The 7500-nt window shown below is 55.0% G+C and overlaps 3 non-coding genes across 3 annotated transcripts in view; all 3 read left to right on the plus strand.

The window, feature by feature from the left end:
* The first annotated feature begins 3622 nt into the window (after positions 1-3622).
* Positions 3623-5515, plus strand: LOC126322637 (small subunit ribosomal RNA). The gene has a single exon (XR_007559096.1). It is a non-coding gene; the product is annotated as a small subunit ribosomal RNA (ribosomal RNA).
* A 368-nt stretch (positions 5516-5883) lies between these two features.
* Positions 5884-6038, plus strand: LOC126322633 (5.8S ribosomal RNA). The gene has a single exon (XR_007559092.1). It is a non-coding gene; the product is annotated as a 5.8S ribosomal RNA (ribosomal RNA).
* A 188-nt stretch (positions 6039-6226) lies between these two features.
* Positions 6227-7500, plus strand: part of LOC126322640 (large subunit ribosomal RNA) — a 4222-nt gene continuing 2948 nt past the window's right edge. The window contains exon 1 of the ribosomal RNA XR_007559099.1: positions 6227-7500. This exon is cut by the window's right edge and continues 2948 nt beyond it. This is a non-coding gene — a ribosomal RNA (large subunit ribosomal RNA).

The following is a 7500-nucleotide window of genomic DNA, read 5'->3' on the forward strand; positions in this document are numbered from 1 at the left end:
CCACCCCTATATCTTGCGTCTCATGAAGAGTTATATCAAGTATGCCAAATTCCCGCTGTCCCTATACATGCCGTAAGTTCGTCATGGGCGCTGGCCGGCAGGCCGCGAGACCTGACGCCCGGCGGCAAAGAGTGCTCCTCTGAGGATATAGATGTTCCGTTCCGCCGCACAATGGTGACGGTGACCGCTGCCTGCGGTGGCAACGCTGGGCACAGTCGATACTCGCCGTGTGGTGGAAGGTAAACATTATGCGGTACATCAGTACTTTCCTAATAGTTCGGTCGTCTCACGGCACTGCTTAGTAAATGATGCAAGGCCACATATAGATGATTTATGCGAATGTCCCTATACGTGCTGTAAGACTGGGCACACAACGTGAATCGCACGTCAGCCAGACACTCGAACATGCACTACTCTCGGCCTGCAACGGAGACACACAATACGTAAACATCTGGAATGCGACAATGTCGAGTGCACCCTCTCTGCCACATTGCACCGTCGACACTATGATAACCAGACCAGTAGGTCCACCTATAAAAGCACAATACCACACTCCTCCGACAACTACCATTGCTCAGATAAACCAACACCACCAACACACATCCTACACAGAGGGGCACCAAATATCACCACCCGCCCTCGTGTTATACCACATGAAAAATTGCAGAAGTGAGAGACACAGACCCGCCAGCCTCTTGCTACAAGCATCGAACCGACGTGACGTATCTGACGGTGACTCAGGCATCCGCGTACTGCCACCACTATCCACCCCCCCCCCTCTCTGCCCCCTTCCCACACAATACCAAATTTAACCAACTTTATCGCTTAACCTAACTGTGGTTTTACCAGATTATCGCTTAACCTAACTGTGGTTTTACCAGATTATCGCTTAACCTAACTGTGGCTGTACCAGATTATCGCTTAACCTAACTGTGGCTGTACCAGATTATCGCTTAACCTAACTGTGGCTGTACCAGATTATCGCTTAACCTAACTGTGGCTGTACCAGATTATCGCTTAACCTAACTGTGGCTGTACCAGATTATCGCTTAACCTAACTGTGGCTGTACCAGATTATCGCTTAACCTAACTGTGGTTGTACCAGATTATCCCTTAACCTAACTCAATTTGTCCCTTAACCTAACTCAATTTGTCCCTTAACCTAACTCAATTTGTCCCTTAACCTAACTCAATTTGTCCCTTAACCTAACTCAATTTGTCCCTTAACCTAACTCAATTTGTCCCTTAACCTAACTCAATTTGTCCCTTAACCTAACTCAATTTGTCCCTTAACCTAACTCAATTTGTCCCTTAACCTAACTCAATTTGTCCCTTAACCTAACTCAATTTGTCCCTTAACCTAACTCAATTTGTCCCTTAACCTAACTCAATTTGTCCCTTAACCTAACTCAATTTGTCCCTTAACCTAACTCAATTTGTCCCTTAACCTAACTCAATTTGTCCCTTAACCTAACTCAATTTGTCCCTTAACCTAACCCACGTTGTCCGTTAACCTAACCCACGTTGTCCCTTAACCTAACCCACGTTGTCCCTTAACCTAACCCACGTTGTCCCTTAACCTAACCCACGTTGTCCCTTAACCTAACCCACGTTGTCCCTTAACCTAACCCACGTTGTCCCTTAACCTAACCCACGTTGTCCCTTAACCTAACCCACGTTGTCCCTTAACCTAACCCACGTTGTCCCTTAACCTAACCCACGTTGTCCCTTAACCTAACCCACGTTGTCCCTTAACCTAACCCACGTTGTCCCTTAACCTAACCCACGTTGTCCCTTAACCTAACCCACGTTGTCCCTTTGCCTAACATAGTTCACTGCTCGGAATCTCTGGTGTCGTTGTTATCCTCATGTAGATGTCTTGCGAGTGTTGCTTACTTTCCACATATTCCCGCTATCCACTGTCAATTGTACTGCAATAGGACTATATCGCCCCCCCCCCCCCCTCTGCCCCTCTCTTTGTGTCTCCGTCCTCTCAAGCTGGTCGGTCTGGCGTTTGAGTGTTAAATGAGCCTCGCAGCTGTTCAGTTGCGTTCAGATGTCGACGCCCTCAGTGTACGTCGTGGTATGGTCTGTGTCCATTGTCCGCTGATGTCGTACGCGTAACCCACACGCTGTACCGATCATCGGTAGTTACGTACAGAGTGAAGTAGTGTGATACGTGTGACCGTACGCTGGCTGTGCCCAACGGTGTCGAATCTCAATTTCCATATGTTGTGCTCGATGCTACTTGTCTCGTCTCCCAATAACAGCTAGGTTGCACTGTGGTACGCCGTAGAGGCGTGTGGGAGGAACGTACGAACGCATTGTATGTCACCCTGGGTCGCTGGGGGTGGTGGTGCGGTGAGTCAGGTCAGGTCAGCGTGAGCCGTGTGATGTAGTGACGCGTGTATTCCGACTTTGTCGTATTGCCTCACACAAAGTGCTACCCTGGTGGACCGCGTTCCATATCTGGGACATGCCGCAGATGCCGGTTGACAGTGGATCGCGGAAGGGACATCGCATACGTGCGCGGGCCACCTTCCACGTGTTCTCTTCTGCACATGTCGCAGTGTGTATGTGGTCTGATGTAGCGTGTCGTGACACATGACATCCTGGCATGCAAGAATTGTTGAATTCGCAAATGTAGGTGGACATCTACGTTTACTGCCCAAGATACGCAAATGAACTGGAAATCCGTTGTTGAGCGGTTGTTCACGCTGGAGGTGAATCTGTGATGGCGACGATCGGTACAGCTATTAACCGGTTGTTTCAGCGGTACCCGCCACATCCACACACGTGACTAGGCCCATGTGGGTATGAAGCGATACGCGGCGGTGGCTTGGTGGGACTGTTCCCGGCCGGTGAAGGGGGGCCGCCCGGCGTGTTGGCCGCGCGCTGCGTGGGCGCACGCGCAACAGGCGGCTGGTGGGGGGCGCCGAGTGGCAGGAGCGCCAGCCGACGGGCTCGGCAGGCGGCGCAGCTACGCTGCGGCGCACCCTGCACGCGGCGCCTGGCGGCCAAAGTTGGTTCAGCCGAGCCCGGTGCGAAGCGCGGTGGACATCTGCAGTGTGCTGGTCTGATTGAGGACTGTGTGCGTTGAGGATGCGCCGCCGCCTGGCACTCGGCGCCGCGACGCCGTCTGCTGCTCGGTCGCCCCAGCGGTTCTCGCAGGTGGTTTGTATCGCAGTTGTGCGGACGTGTTGGCGCGTGCGCTGTGCTGGGAGAGTTCGCTTCTGCACCCAAGTGGGGCTTTGCCCTTGTGTGGCGCTGGCGTTGGAGCTGCCGGTCACCATAGGTGGCGCGTGTTGTCTCCCGCCGGCAATGCCACGACAGCACGCTCCCGGGCCTCTGTCGGCAGCGGCAAGCTCAGTTGGGAGCAAGGGTGTTCGCACTAAAACCGTCTACTCGCCTAACTCCGGGCGATTGCGCCTCTCTCGAAACCGACCAAGTACCTAGGACGGCGCTGCGCGCCGCCGGGACCTGAGAGGGTTTCGAGGTGTATCGTGCAGGGGAGCTCGGCCTCCTCCTGTTTGCAGAATAATTGAGCGGACGCTTGCGTGTTCGCGCGGGCCCCCGGGACACACTCCCGGGCGGCCGGCTGCTCAGCTCTAGTTGACGCAGCTCCCTGGTTGATCCTGCCAGTAGTCATATGCTTGTCTCAAAGATTAAGCCATGCATGTCTCAGTACAAGCCGCATTAAGGTGAAACCGCGAATGGCTCATTAAATCAGTTATGGTTCCTTAGATCGTACCCACGTTACTTGGATAACTGTGGTAATTCTAGAGCTAATACATGCAAACAGAGTCCCGACCAGAGATGGAAGGGACGCTTTTATTAGATCAAAACCAATCGGATTGGCTTGTCTGGTCCGTTTGCCTTGGTGACTCTGAATAACTTTGGGCTGATCGCACGGTCCTCGTACCGGCGACGCATCTTTCAAATGTCTGCCTTATCAACTGTCGATGGTAGGTTCTGCGCCTACCATGGTTGTAACGGGTAACGGGGAATCAGGGTTCGATTCCGGAGAGGGAGCCTGAGAAACGGCTACCACATCCAAGGAAGGCAGCAGGCGCGCAAATTACCCACTCCCGGCACGGGGAGGTAGTGACGAAAAATAACGATACGGGACTCATCCGAGGCCCCGTAATCGGAATGAGTACACTTTAAATCCTTTAACGAGTATCTATTGGAGGGCAAGTCTGGTGCCAGCAGCCGCGGTAATTCCAGCTCCAATAGCGTATATTAAAGTTGTTGCGGTTAAAAAGCTCGTAGTTGGATTTGTGTCCCACGCTGTTGGTTCACCGCCCGTCGGTGTTTAACTGGCATGTATCGTGGGACGTCCTGCCGGTGGGGCGAGCCGAAGGGGTGCTTTCGCGTCCCGAGGCGGACCCCGTTTAAATCCTACCAGGGTGCTCTTTGTTGAGTGTCTCGGTGGGCCGGCACGTTTACTTTGAACAAATTAGAGTGCTTAAAGCAGGCAAGCCCGCCTGAATACTGTGTGCATGGAATAATGGAATAGGACCTCGGTTCTATTTTGTTGGTTTTCGGAACCCGAGGTAATGATTAATAGGGACAGGCGGGGGCATTCGTATTGCGACGTTAGAGGTGAAATTCTTGGATCGTCGCAAGACGAACAGAAGCGAAAGCATTTGCCAAGTATGTTTTCATTAATCAAGAACGAAAGTTAGAGGTTCGAAGGCGATCAGATACCGCCCTAGTTCTAACCATAAACGATGCCAGCCAGCGATCCGCCGCAGTTCCTCCGATGACTCGGCGGGCAGCCTCCGGGAAACCAAAGCTTTTGGGTTCCGGGGGAAGTATGGTTGCAAAGCTGAAACTTAAAGGAATTGACGGAAGGGCACCACCAGGAGTGGAGCCTGCGGCTTAATTTGACTCAACACGGGAAACCTCACCAGGCCCGGACACCGGAAGGATTGACAGATTGATAGCTCTTTCTTGATTCGGTGGGTGGTGGTGCATGGCCGTTCTTAGTTGGTGGAGCGATTTGTCTGGTTAATTCCGATAACGAACGAGACTCTAGCCTGCTAACTAGTCGCGTGACATCCTTCGTGCTGTCAGCGATTACTTTTCTTCTTAGAGGGACAGGCGGCTTCTAGCCGCACGAGATTGAGCAATAACAGGTCTGTGATGCCCTTAGATGTTCTGGGCCGCACGCGCGCTACACTGAAGGAATCAGCGTGTCTTCCTAGGCCGAAAGGTCGGGGTAACCCGCTGAACCTCCTTCGTGCTAGGGATTGGGGCTTGCAATTGTTCCCCATGAACGAGGAATTCCCAGTAAGCGCGAGTCATAAGCTCGCGTTGATTACGTCCCTGCCCTTTGTACACACCGCCCGTCGCTACTACCGATTGAATGATTTAGTGAGGTCTTCGGACTGGTACGCGGCATCGACTCTGTCGTTGCCGATGCTACCGGAAAGATGACCAAACTTGATCATTTAGAGGAAGTAAAAGTCGTAACAAGGTTTCCGTAGGTGAACCTGCGGAAGGATCATTACCGACTAGACTGCATGTCTTTCGATGTGCGTGTCGTGTCGTGTCGCGCAACACGCTACCTGTACGGCAGTGGCCGTGCGCCGCGTGCGGAACCACGCGTGCCTCTCAAAACTAGCGGAAGTGTTGTTGTTGTGTGGTACGAGCGCTGAAGCTCTGGAGCGGCTGGCCTGCGGTACCTGGCGCCTGGCGCCGGTTTTGAATGACGTTCGCCCGAGTGCCTGTCCGCTCCGGTGTGGAGCCGTACGACGCCCATCGGCTGTGAGGCCGTTGGACACAAAAAAAAATAGTGGAACAGGGGCCGTCAGACGCCTCAGTCCCGCAAATGCTACTGTCTTGAAAGAGACAGTGGGAGACTGAAAAGGAAAAGATCACCCAGGACGGTGGATCACTCGGCTCGTGGGTCGATGAAGAACGCAGCAAATTGCGCGTCGACATGTGAACTGCAGGACACATGAACATCGACGTTTCGAACGCACATTGCGGTCCATGGATTCCGTTCCCGGGCCACGTCTGGCTGAGGGTCGGCTACGTATACTGAAGCGCGCGGCGTTTGTCCCGCTTCGGAGACGTGGGAGTGTCGTGGTCGCCTGTGTGGCCGGCCGCGTCTCCTTAAACGTGCGATGCGCGCCCGTCGCCTGGCGGTTCGCATACCGGTACTTTCTCGGTAGCGTGCACAGCCGGCTGGCGGTGTGGCGTGCGACACCTCGTACAACGACCTCAGAGCAGGCGAGACTACCCGCTGAATTTAAGCATATTACTAAGCGGAGGAAAAGAAACTAACAAGGATTCCCCCAGTAGCGGCGAGCGAACAGGGAAGAGTCCAGCACCGAACCCCGCAGGCTGCCGCCTGTCGTGGCATGTGGTGTTTGGGAGGGTCCACTACCCCGACGCCTCGCGCCGAGCCCAAGTCCAACTTGAATGAGGCCACGGCCCGTAGAGGGTGCCAGGCCCGTAGCGGCCGGTGCGAGCGTCGGCGGGACCTCTCCTTCGAGTCGGGTTGCTTGAGAGTGCAGCTCCAAGTGGGTGGTAAACTCCATCTGAGACTAAATATGACCACGAGACCGATAGCGAACAAGTACCGTGAGGGAAAGTTGAAAAGAACTTTGAAGAGAGAGTTCAAAAGTACGTGAAACCGTTCTGGGGTAAACGTGAGAAGTCCGAAAGGTCGAACGGGTGAGATTCACGCCCATCCGGCCACTGGCCCCCGCCCTCGGCAGATGGGGCCGGCCGCCCGCGCGGAGCAATCCGCGGCGGGGTCGTGTCCGGTTGCCTTTCCACTCGCCGCGGGGTGGGGCCGTTCCGGTGTGCGGTGGGCCGCACTTCTCCCCTAGTAGGACGTCGCGACCCGCTGGGTGCCGGCCTACGGCCCGGGTGCGCAGCCTGTCCTTCCGCGGGCCTCGGTTCGCGTCTGTTGGGCAGAGCCCCGGTGTCCTGGCTGGCTGCTCGGCGGTATATCTGGAGGAGTCGATTCGCCCCTTTGGGCGCTCGGGCTCCCGGCAAGCGCGCGCGGTTCTTCCCGGATGACGGACCTACCTGGCCCGGCCCCGGACCCGCGCCGCTGTTGGCTCGGGATGCTCTCGGGCGGAATAATCGCTCCCGTCAGCGGCGCTTCAGCTTTGGACAATTTCACGACCCGTCTTGAAACACGGACCAAGGAGTCTAACATGTGCGCGAGTCATTGGGCTGTACGAAACCTAAAGGCGTAATGAAAGTGAAGGTCTCGCCTTGCGCGGGCCGAGGGAGGATGGGGCTTCCCCGCCCTTCACGGGGCGGCGGCCTCCGCACTCCCGGGGCGTCTCGTCCTCATTGCGAGGTGAGGCGCACCTAGAGCGTACACGTTGGGACCCGAAAGATGGTGAACTATGCCTGGCCAGGACGAAGTCAGGGGAAACCCTGATGGAGGTCCGTAGCGATTCTGACGTGCAAATCGATCGTCGGAGCTGGGTATAGGGGCGAAAGACTAATCGAACCATCTAGTAGCTGGTT

Source organism: Schistocerca gregaria, unplaced genomic scaffold (genome assembly GCF_023897955.1).
Source record: "Schistocerca gregaria isolate iqSchGreg1 unplaced genomic scaffold, iqSchGreg1.2 ptg000819l, whole genome shotgun sequence".
In the NCBI taxonomy this organism is placed as follows: Eukaryota; Metazoa; Arthropoda; class Insecta; order Orthoptera; family Acrididae; genus Schistocerca; species Schistocerca gregaria.